At 41.3% G+C, this 12,816-nt stretch overlaps 1 pseudogene; it reads left to right on the top strand.

The window, feature by feature from the left end:
* Positions 1-11,713: 11,713 nt before the first annotated feature.
* On the top strand, positions 11,714-12,031 carry LOC102120363 (protein S100-A11 pseudogene; annotated as a pseudogene).
* Positions 12,032-12,816: the final 785 nt, after the last annotated feature.

A 12,816-nucleotide genomic window follows, 5' to 3' on the forward strand; every position in this document is an offset into this window, starting at 1 on the left:
TCTGGTTATGAAACATCCTGGGGCAAAATTCTCCTGCTGTGAATTCGTGACACTAGAAAACAAGTTATCTGTTCCAAAAATACAGTGGCGGAACAGGCGTAGGATAATAGTTACAGATGTTTCCATTTGAAATGGGAGAAAATGGAAGAAAGGAAGGAGTCGCTGCTTCCAACCATTTTGAAATCTAGCGGAACAAATTCCATTTTGTTTCAAGGACTCAGAATAATCCTCTGTAGCTTGAAGCTCTCCCCTCTGGTCCCATAGCCCTCCTCTCAGAATGTATGTCACAGTGATTCACACCTTTAGACCAGCAGGTCCTTTGTGGATCTTTCCCAGATAATATCATTTCTATTACCGGCTATGGCTGAGCATAGTGGAAGAGCTCCTTGAGTCACGTGCCCAATCTCTTCAGCACTAGCAAACATGGCCACATTCTTGACTTTCTCTCTAGAGCATACCTTCCTGATAGAGCATACCTTCCTGACAGTGCCTCTCCTAATTTTAGTGTCTTTTGAAATCTTGATAGGCTGAGAATTTCCCTGGATCCTTTTTGCTTAAGAGTCCTTTCCTCCGTTTATCCCTTTCCTCTAACATTTTACTAGTACTTGGATTGGAGTCCAATATAAAAATGAAAAATTATGGGACTAAGACTGGGGGTAAAAAATGATGGAATGTCTAGGCAAGTTGTTGAGAGTTTATGAAGGATGAGCCTTGGGAAGGGAGTCTTACATATGATCAGACTGGTTGGGATTGAAAATAAATTTTTTATCAGTTTTTCTAAAAATCGAACATTAGTGTCAAGGGTGCACTGAAGCAGGGCAAGTCTGCTCCTCTTGGTTTGAAATAAGTTTCCTTAACATGTTGATCTGTTTTTCTTTATCGTTTAAATAATCAGTCTAAAAATTTGGGGATTTTGTGTTTTAAGATAGTTTCCTAACTGCATTTATTAGGTTTTTGTTTTTCTTTTCGTTTTCTGAGACGGAGTCTCGCTCTGTCACCCAGGCTGTAGTGCAGTGGTGCGATCCAGCCACCGTAGTAAGCAAGGTTGCTCACTACAACCTCCACCTCCCAGGTTCAAGTGATTCTTGTGCCTCAGCCTCCCGAGTAGCTGGGATTACAGGGACCCACCACCACACCCGGCTAATTTTTGTGTTTTTAGTAGAGACAGGGTTTCACCGTGTTAGCCAGGCTCGTGTAAAACTCCTGGCCTCAAGTGATCTGCCTGCCTTGGCATCCCAAAGTGTTGGGATTACAGGCATAAGCCACTGCACCCAGCTATAATTAGCAATTGTACAATAAATTTACTTTGTACAATGATTTTGAACCAAGATCCCAAGCCTAGGGGCCACCAGCTAAACAAATCACAAGACTATGGGGCAGTTGAATGAGATCTCTTGTAGTCTTTGAGTAGTATTTTGGGACTGGGTTGAATTAAAGCAGAGTGCCAACTCTATAAAAGGGAGCACTAAGTGAATTAAAGGATTTGGGGGTCAGGTTCTGTCAAGTGAAACATGTAGACATTCAGGGAATAAGAGTCTCATTATGATATGAAGACTTATTCTGACGTCTTGGAAAAAGCTGTCTACAGTGTGGAAACATCAACTTCTCATCCTGATTTGTCATTCGAATGTCTCTGGTTATGGCATTGGACACTTTGGTGAACTTTTTGTGTGGTCCATACATCAGGCACAAGACTTGTTCTTTAGAATTTATGCAGTTTTATTATATAGGTCTTGTAAATCAAAAATAAAATCCTAAGCCCTCTGCCCCCAACTATCTGAATGGACTTCCTCCAAAGCCAGGGCTCTTTTAAAATTTAACCTGAGAGACTGTTTCAGGCCATTACAGGAAGTGTGGGTCAAGCATGCCTTATTATACATACCTCTCTGGCATCAACATCAACATAGATTTGAAGTCTGATAAGAAACATGTTGGCCGGGTGCGATGGCTCATGCCTGTAATCCTAGCACTTTACGGGGCTGAGGAGGGTGGATCACAAGATCAGTAGATCAACACCATCCTGGCTAACACAGTGAAACCCTGACCATACTTAAAATACAAAAAATTAGTCGGGCATGGTGACACATGCCTGTAGTCTCAGCTACTTGGGAGGTTCAGGCAGGAGAATCACTTGAACCCGGGAGCCGGAGGTTGCAGTGAGCAGAGAAGGAGCCACTGCACTGTAGCCTGCCTTGACTACAAATCCCCACTTGTCCTTGGTGGAGTTGAAGTCGATTCCCCATTGCAGTGGTCCCTGTGCCTATCACAGTAGTCCTGCCACTGAGTAAAGTCGTCCTTATGATCTTTTTTTTTTTATTTTCAGAGACAAAATGGGTGATATTGGTTGTAATTACCCAGCTCAGAGGGCAGAGGGAGAGGTAGGAAAGGAATGCTCAGTTACTGGCCAGCTTTGATGAGTCTGCGCTTTTTCTAGGAACTTTCCAAGCCCCCTATTCCTTAATGTTATCACGCCACTTTGGGCTAGCACTGGGCCAGCCCTGCCAAGTGTCTGCTCTACATGTTCACAGAACAGGTAATAAGCCTTCCAGAAAACAAGGAGAAAAAAGAATGCAACTTAGAAAGCTCCACCTGGGCTGATCCTTCATCAGTGGCCTCTGACCTTTTCCCACTCTAAGCCATCTCATCCTTCAGTGGGGACCAAACCATCAAGGGTTTTGTTACTGGGAGCTGTCCTGAACTCCAACCACTTCCCACCTCTTCTGTGGCATCTGTAGGGTTGGGTTTGGGAAGGAAACCAGCAACTATTCCTGGTTCACCATCCTCTTCTGGAACCAGATATGCCTTTACATTTTAAAAGTAATTTGAGGTCATTACTAAAAACAACTAAAATATATATACCACTTAACTACATGACAGGTGCTATTCTAAGTGCTTTACACGTATTTACCCATCAAATCATAGCAATCAAATGAGTTAGATAATGTGGTTATCCCCAGTTTACTCTTGAGTAGCCTGAGACACAGAAAGATTATATGACTTACACAAGGTCACACAGCTTAATAAGTTGAGAAGCCAGAAACTGAATGCAAGCTATCTGGTTCCATAGTTTGTACTGTAAAATGCTAGTGTTAACTGTACACAGCAGCTCATGGCTGTAATCCCACCACTTTGAGAGGCAGAGGTGGGAGGATTGCTTGAGGACAAGAGTTCAAGATCAGCCTGGGCAACAGAGCAAGACCCTCTCTCTACTAAAAAATATATTTTTTAATTACCCAGGCATGGTGGTGCACACCTGTAGTCCCAGCTCCATGGGAGGCTGAGGCACTTGAGCTGAGGAAACTGGGGCTACAGTGAGCCATGACTGTGCTATGGAACTCTAGCCTGGGCATCAGAGTGAGGCCCTGTCTAAAATAAAAGAAAACGAAATGCTAGTGCCTTTAACTGTTCTACCGTTCTATCATTCATTAGTATCTGTATCCATTCCTTGAACAGCAAAAGAACTTCTCTTTTCTTTCCTGTCCCTCCTCCCATCTTCTATGTTTATATAATACCTGCAATTTTATTTCAAAACTATAATTTTTTTAAGTTTACAATCAAAAGTTTACACTGTTTAATACATTTTACTGTTTTTCTTTTCACCATTGCTGATTGAAATCACCTCCTTCCTCTTAAATTTACTTTTCTCTTCTCATAGCACTATATACCAATAGTGATTTCTGAAGGATACATGTGTCATGAATTTTCTGAAATAATTTTTCCCTCATTCTGGATTATCCTGGCTGTATATAGATATCTAAGTTCAACTTTTTTTGTTTGTTTTTGTTTTGTTTTGCTTTTTTGAGACAGTGTCTAGCTCTGTCACCCAGGCTGGAATGCAGTGGCACCATCTGGGCTCACAGCAATCTCTACCTCCTGGACTCAAGCGATTCTCCTGCCTCAGCCTCCCAAGTAGCTGGGACTACAGGCACGTGGCACCACACCTGGCTACTTGCTGTATTTTTTGTAGAGATGGATTTTGCCTTGTTGGCCAGGCTGGTCTCAAACTCCTGAGCTCAAGGTATCCTCCCATCTTGGCCTACCAAAATGCTGGGACTATAGGCGTAAGCCACTGCGCCTGGTCCAAAGTTATTTTTAATCAGCTCCTTGAAAAACTTCTCCATTGCATTCTCTCTTCTCTCTTTATCTCTGGGGACTTTCAGGATTTTATGTTTATCTTAGAAATTTTACTCCTAGGGCGTGTGTGTGTGTGTGCGCATGCACACATGTGTGTTAATCAGGTTCAGAACTAGGTGAATCTTTTCAGTTTGAAGATCCATGTGTTTGTTCAGTTGAGAAAATTCTAGAACATTATTTCTTCAAGTACCGCCTTCTCTACAGTCTTTCTATTCTTTTTTTTTTTTTTTTTTTTTTTCTTTTTTGAGACGGAGTTTTGCTCTGTCACCAATGGTGGAGTGCAGTGGCACAACCTCAGCTTACTGCAACCTCTGCCTCCTGGGTGTAAGTGATTCTCCTACCTCAGGCTCACCAATGGCTGGGATTTCAGGTGCCCACCACCACACTGGGCTAATTTTTGTATTTTTAGTAGAGACGGGGTTTTGCCATATTGCCCAGGATGGTCTCAAACTCCGGACCTCAGGTGATGTGTCTGCCTTGGCCTCCCAAAGTGCTGGGATTATAGGCATCAGCCACTGAGCCCAGCCCAGTCTTTCTATTCTGTATGTCTGGATCTTCTATTGGATGAATGTTGAAACTTCTGGAATCTATTCTCCATTTCCTTTATTATTTTCATTTCATACTTTGTATTTTGTAATCCTTTTCTGCTGTACGGTGAAGTAGTGCCATGCTTGAACACATTTTTTCATTGGGTTGTTCCAGTTTCTCTTATTGATACGCAAAAGTTTTGTTGTATATTAGAGATGGTTACTTTTAATTTATTACAGATGCTTCACCATTTTCCCCAAAAGTTGCCTTTTTAAACAGCTGTTTATGGTGTCTGTTGAATTAGATGATACTTTAATTTTCACCTTTAAATTTGTCAGATTCATTGTTCACAGCCTTGGTGTAATGTCAGGAAGTGCCTATGCCAACTCAAGATGTCTTACACTGTAACATTTTCCTAAATTTTCATCTGGTTCTTTATGACTTCACGTTTTCACATTTAAGTCACTGAAGTTTTAGAATTTATTATTTTATGTGGTTCAAAGTAAGGATTTAATCTTTATTTTTTCAAATGGATAGACACTTGTCAAGCAATCTTTAAATTACAGAGGCCATTCATATAAAATTTTAAAACATGCAAAAGAAGAATGTATATTTTTATGGGTAATAAGTAAATGGTGAATGTATAAAAACATGAATGCAAATAAAATGCCATCAAATTGAGAAGAATGGCTGTAAGTGGAGAAGGAGGGAGGGCAGGGACTGATGAGTACTGCACAGACAGCTTCAGACATGACTTGCTGATAATGTTTTTTGTTTATTTGTTTATTTTTTCTCTCTCTCTTTTTGTGATGGAGTTTCGCGCTTGTTGCCCAGGCTGGAGTACAATAGCATAATCTCAGCTCACTGCAACCTTCACCTCCTGGGTTCAAGCAATTCTCCTGCACCTGCCTCCCGAACACCTGCCCCTACACCCAGACACCTGCCGCTACACCCAGCTAATTTTGGTATTTTTGGTAGAGATAGGTTTCACCATGTTGGCCAGACTGGTCTCAAATTTCCTGACCTGAGGTGATCCACCTGCCTTAGCCTCCCAAACAGTTGAGTTTACAAGCGTGAGTTACCACTCCTGGTGTGTTTATAGAATTTCTAATATTCTGAAAAAATAAATCAGATCTAACATAGCAGTGGGATAATGTTGAGATCCAACTGGACTCAATAGTATTCCACATACTTTTCTGTGTGTTTGAAATATTTCTTTTTCAAAGGGCATGTTGTTCTTGCTAAGCACTGTCAATGAACCAAAGGACAGTTAAGAAAACGTTACAAGTGAAAACTTAAAAAAAACTTTAAATCGCAGATCCGCAAAAACTTCCAGAGTTTGTTTCATTAACAGAATGTCGGTATTGGATAAGTATCTTATGAAGAGGATGATGAACACATTATGTAACAAAGATCACTGTTTCACTGTATTTTATCAAAATCAAATAGCCTTCTCATTCCCAAACAACCCTGAATCTCCATGACGAGCTTGGAAGAGAGTTTGAAACACTGGAAGAGTGAATCTAGTGCTTGAGTATCTGCCAACAGCCCTGCATGCTAAAAACGCTCAATAAATTCCGTATTGATGGAACGTATCTCAAAATAATAAGAGCTATTTATGACAAACCCACAGCCAATATCATACTGAATGGGAAAAAACTGGAAAAATTCCCTTTGAAAACTGGCACAAGACAGGGATGCCCTCTCTCACCACTCCTATTCAACATAGTGTTGGAAGTTCTGGCTAGGGCAATCAGGCAAGAGAAAGAAATAAAGTGTATTCAGTTAGGAAAAGAAGAAGTCAAATTGTCCCTGTTTGCAGATGACATGATTGTATATTTAGAAAATCCCATTGTCTCAGCCCAAAATCTCCTTAAGCTGATAAGAAACTTCAGCAAAGTCTCAGGATACAAAATTAATGTGCAAAAATCACAAGCATTCTTGTACACCAGTAACAGACAAACAGAGAACTTTTGTATTTTTTAGTAGAGATGTGGTTTCACCCAGTTAGCCAGGCTGGTCTTGAACTCCTGAGCTCAAGTGATCTGCCCGCCTCGGCCTCCCAAAGTGCTGGGATTATAGACGTGAACCACCGCACCTGGCCAACTGACTTTGTTTAATATGGCAGTTTTCATAAGTAATCTAGGTATAATGGTTAAAATGAATAAATGAGATAAATGTGAGATACATGTTATAAGTGAACTTTTCATGTAGTTTGAAATCTTTTTTTTTCTCTTGCTCTTACCATATGAAGATGAGATATTAAAGTTATGTTAGATTAAGTAATAGGTACTCACTAAATGCTGGGATGATTTCCAACTAAGAAAACAAGGGATACAAATCACTGAACATAAATACAAGTTTGTTCTTGGCCTTCAAGTTTTACAAAAGACAAAGGGTATTTGGATCTGTTAATAAAATGCCCTGTTCCACATTGAAAATTGTTCTATAAAAATATTTTTAAAGATTATAAAATATACATTCATGAGATGTTAATATATAACAATTCCAAACTACTTCCTAGGTTTTTACCAAAAATTAAGGTTACTAAAAATTAAAAGTTCTTAATATATGTAATTCTATATATCAAATGTACAAAAAATAATTTTTATCTGACAAAATTTTGCGTGGTCTGAGTGATAATACATTTTTATCCTAAAATAAAATGATTGATTGTTTTAATATAAAAAATAGTCTATGGCCATACCACCCAGAATGCGCCAAATCTTGTCTAATCTCAGAAGTTAAACAGGGTCGGGCTTGGATGGTACTTGGAATGGAGTCCAATATGAAAATGAAAATTTATACGGCTAAGACTGAAGGTAAAAAAAATGATGCAATGTCTAGGCAAGTTGCTGAGGGTTTATGAAGGATGAGCCTTGGGAAGGGAGTCTTATACATGATGAGATTGGTTGGGATTGAAAAGAAATTGTTTATCAGTTTTTCTAAAAATCGAACATTAGTGTCAAGGGTGCACTGAAGCAGGGCGAGTCTGCTCCTCTAGGTTTGAAATGGGTTTTCTTAACATGTTGATCTGTTTTTCTTTACCTTTTAAATAATCAGTCTATAAAAACAGAGATTTCGCATTTTAAGAAAGGTTCTTAACTGTATTTATTAAGTTTTTGTTTTTGTTTTTGTTTTCTAAGATGGAGTCTCACTCTGTTGCCCAGGCTGGAGTGCAGTGGTGTGATCCAGCCAGTGCAGTGAGCAAGGTTGCTCACTGCAACCTCCACCTCCCTGGTTCAAGTGATTTTCCTGTCTCAGACCCCCGAGTAGCTGGGACTACAGGCGCCCAACACCACACCCGGCTAATTTTTGTCTTTTTAGTAGAGACGGGGTTTCACCATGTTGGCCAGGCTTGTCTTGAACTCCTGTCCTCAAGTGATCCGCCCTCCTTGGCACCCCAAAATGCTGGGATTACTGACATGAGCCACTGCACCCAGCTATAATTAGCAATAGTATAATAAATTTGGTTTGTACAATGGTTTTGAACCAAGATCCCAAGCCTAGAGGCCACCAGCTAAACAAATCAAAAGACTGTGGGGGAAGTGAATGAGGCCTCTTGTAGTCTTTCAGTAGCATTTTAGGACTGGGTTGAATTAAAGCAGAGTGCCAACTCTATAAAAGGGACCACTAGGTGAATCAAAGGATTTGGGGGTCAGGTTCTGTCAAGTGAAAAATGTAGACATTCAGGGGGTAAGAGTCTCATTATGATATGAAAACTTATTCTGATGTCTTCGCAAAAGCTGTCTACATTGTGGAAATATCATCTCCTCACCCTGATTTGTCGTTCAAATGTCTCTGATTATGGCATTGGACAGTTTGGTGAACTTTTTATGTGGTCCATACATCAGGCACGAGACTTGTTGTTTAAAATTTATGCACTTGTTCAGTTCCCACCTATGAGTGAGAACATGCGGTGTTTGGTTTTCTGTTCTTGTGATAGTTTGCTAAGAATGATGGATTCCAGCTGCATCCAAGTCCCTACAAAGGACTCAAACTCATCCTTTTTTATGGCTGCATAGTATTCCATGGTGTACAACTTAAAGTATAATAATAATAAATAAATTTAAAAAAAAATAAAAAAAAAATAAAATTTATGCACTTTTGTTTTATAGGACTTGTAAATCAAAAATAAAATCCCAAGCCCCCTGCCCCCAACCATCTGAATGTACTTCCTCCTAAGCCAGGGCTCTTTTAAAATTTAACCTAAGAGACGGTTTCAGGCCATGACAGGAAGTGGGGGTCAGACATGCCTCTCTGGCATCAACATCAACACAGACTTGAAGTCTGATAAGAAACATATTACAGCTGGGCACGGTGGCTCACAACTGTAATCCTAGCACTTTGGGAGGCCAAGGCAGGTGGATCACCTGAAGTCAAGAGTTCGAGACCAGCCTGACCAATATGTTGACACCTCGTCTCTACTAAAAATACAAAAATTAGCCAGATGCGGTGGTGGGCACCTGTAATCCCAGTTACTCAGGAGGCTGAGACAGGCGAATCACTTGAATCCGGGAGGCGGAGGTTGCAGTGAGCTGAGATCACGCCACTGTACTCCAGCCTGAGCAACAGAGTGACACTCCTTCTGATGAAAAAAAAAAAAAAAAAGAAAAAAAGAAACATGTTACAACCTATTTTCTCTGTAGCCTAGTACCTGAAGGCTTCCTCTGCAAATAAGAACTTGGGTCTCCACAGTCCTTTATCTTAACTCTGACATTCCTTTCTGTTGATCCTGGGATTTTGTTTTGTTTTGTTTTTGTTTTGAGACAGCGTGTCTCTCTGTCGCCCAGGCTGGCGTGCAATGGCACGATCTCGGCTCACTGCAACCTCCATCTCCTGGGTTCAAGCAATTTTCCTGCCTTGGAGTAGCTGGGACCGCAGGCACAGGCCACAGCACACAGCTAATTATTTTGTCCTTTTAATAGAGACGGGGTTTCACCATGTTGACCAGGCTGGTCTCGAACTCCTGACCTCAAGTGATCTGCCCACCTTGGCATCCCAAAGTGCTAGGATTACAGGAATGAGCCACTGCACCCAGCTATAATTAGCAATAGTACAATAAATTTAGTTTGTACAATGGTTTTGAACCAAGATCGCAAGCCTAAGGGCCAACAGCTAAACAAGTCAAAAGACTATGGAGGAACTGAATGAGGCCTCTTGTAGTCTTTGAGTAGCATTTTAGGACTGGGTTGAATTAAAGCCGAGTGCCAACTCTATAAAAGGGACCACTAGGTGAAGGAAAGGATTTGGGGGTCAGGTTCTGTCAAGTGAAAAATGTAGATATTAAGGGGGTAAGAGTCTCATGATATGAAGACTCATTCTGACGTCTTGGGAAAAGCTGTCTACAGTGTGGAAATATCATCTCCTCAGGCCGATTTGTCGTTTGAATGTCTCTGGTTATGGCATTGGACACTTTGGTGAACTTTTTGTGTGGTCCATACACCAGGCATGAGACTTGTTCTTTAAAATTTATGCACTTTTATCGTATAGGACTTGTAAATCAAAAATAAAATCCTAACCCCCACTACCCCGCAACCATCTGAATGGATTTCCTCCTCAGCCAGGGCTCTTTTAAAATTTAACCTGAGAGACGGTTTCAGGCCACGACAGGAAACGGGGGTCAGACATGCCTTATTATACTTCTCTGACATCAACATCAACACAGACTTGAAGTCTGACAAGAAACATGTTACAACCTATTCTCTCTGAAGCCTAGTACCTGAAGGCTTCCTCTGCTTATATGAACTTGTGTCTCCACAATCCTTTATCTTAACCCAGGCATTCCTTTCTGTCGAGCCTGGGGTTTTGTTTTGTTTTGTTTTTCTTTTGAGACGGAGTCTCTCTTTCGCCCAGGCTGGAGTGCAACGGCGTGATCTCGGCTCACTGCAACTTCTGTCTTCTGGGTTCAAGCAATTCTCATTCCTCAGAATACCTGGAACCACAGGCGCAGGCCACCGCGCACAGCTAATGTTTTGTCCTTTTAATAGAGAAGAGGTTTTACCATGTTGCTCAGGCTGATCTTGAATTCCTGGCCTCAAGTCATCCGCCTGCCTCGGCCTCCCAAAGTGCTGGGATCCCTGGCTTGAACCAATCATCATCATTCTGTTTTTTCACCTACAGTGCTGATTCTTCTCTAAAGGCGTATAGAATCAGAGTCATAAAAAAGATTCTAACAATTACTGTTGAATATAGGTTTCTAATAAATTTCAGATCAATGAACTAAATAATTTTTTTTTCAAAACTCAAACAGAAACTGATGGGTTCATGCAACTGATCAACAAGATCAAGCAGAACAAAAATTAATTACATGAGGCTAAATAACTGATAAAGCTAATGTATTTTTGACCTTTATTTAAAACTTTATTTGTTCTTGGGCTGGGAGCAGTGGCTCACATCTGTAATCCCAGCACTTTGGGAGGCTAAGACAGGAGGATCCCTTGAGTGCAGGAGTTCAAGACCAACCTGGCAAACATAGTTGACCCGTTTCTTAAAAAAAATTAAGAAAATAAAAACTTTGTTTTTTACTTAAATGTTTTGTTTTCCACGTATAAGAACATTTTCTAGTGGAATGTGGTGGCTCACTTTGGAAGGCCAAATGGGAGGATCGCTTGAGTCTAGAAGTTCAAGACCACTCTGGGCAATATGGCAAAACCCTGTCTCTACAAAAAAATACAAAATTTAGCTGGGCATGGTAGTGCATGCCTGTGGTCCCAGCTACTTGGGAGGCCGAGGTGGGATGATCAGTTGAGCCAGGAGGCAGCAATTGCAGGGAGCCATGTTTGCACCACTGCACTCCAACCTGTGCAACAGAGCACAACCCTTTCTCAAAAAGATGAAAAAAAAAGAGAAAATTTTCTCTGTTAAACTATCTATAGTTTATAACAATTTGGTTAAGTATACTTTTGTAAACTAAGATGGAAGTGTTCAGTTTTTCTTTCTACTCGATTCCTCCAGAATTCGAAAACTATTTGTAAACATTCTTATGGCAATATGGTTATTTACACAGGTCCAGTAAAAACCTGCTCTTGATGCCTCAGTCAACTCCAACATGGCAAAAATCTCCAGCCCTACAGAGACAGAGCAGTGCATCAAGTCCCTGATTGCTATTTTCCAGAAACAGGCTTGAAAGGATAGTTACAACAGCATTCACCCCAAGATGGAGTTCCCAAGCTTCATGAATAGAGAACTGGATGCCTTCACAAAGAACCAGAAGGACCCCAGTGTCCTTGACCACATGATGAAGAAACTGGACCTCACTAGTGATGGGCAACTAGATTTCCAAGAATTTCTGCATCTGATGGATGGCATGACTGTGGCTTACCATGACTCTTTTCTCAAGGCTGCCCATTCCAAGAAGCGGGTCTGAGGATCCCCTGGGCCTGGTTTCCAAGCCACCCCATTTCCTTCCAGCCTCGCCATCACCATCTCCTCACAGCCCACACATCCCCTGGGCCCAGCACACCTACCACCTCAGGCAGGCCCTGCCTGCAGGTAGTAATAAAACCATACTTCTCTTCTCTTCTTTTCTCTTCTCTTTTCCTTTGTTTTTGTTTGTTTGTTTGTTGTTTTTAGATTTTTTTTTGAGATGGGGGTCTCATTATGTTGGTCAGGCTGGTCCTGAACTCCTGGGCTCAAGTGGCCTCCCAAATTCTGGGAATACAGGTGTGAGGCATTGAAGCTGGCCCACTTTATTTTTTAAGCACAAAAACCAAAAACAAACAAACAAACACCTCTGCTCTCTGGATCTCACTCCTGGTTCTTTTTCTTATTGGTCAAAATTTACTCTACAGGCACAAACTCCCCCACACTTCTAGATTGCATCATCTGACCCTTTGACAGCTGTCTGGGAAGCCAGATCCCACACTTTGAAGTGTAGTGTTTCATACAATCCAAAAGTGGTAGCAGAGGCCAGGTGCGGTGGCTCACTCCTGTAATCCCATCACTTTGGGAGGCCAAGGCAGGCGATCATGAGGTCAGCCATTCGAGACGAGCTTGGCGAGCATGGTGAAACTCCGTCTCTACTAAAAATACAAAAATTAGCCCAGCATGGTGGCACGCACCTGTAATCCTAACTACTCGGGAGGCTGAGGCAGGAGAATCACTTGACCCCGGGAGGCAGAAGTTATAGTCAGCTGAGACCACACCAGCACT

Source organism: Macaca fascicularis, chromosome X (assembly GCF_037993035.2).
Source record: "Macaca fascicularis isolate 582-1 chromosome X, T2T-MFA8v1.1".
Taxonomy (NCBI): Eukaryota; Metazoa; Chordata; class Mammalia; order Primates; family Cercopithecidae; genus Macaca; species Macaca fascicularis.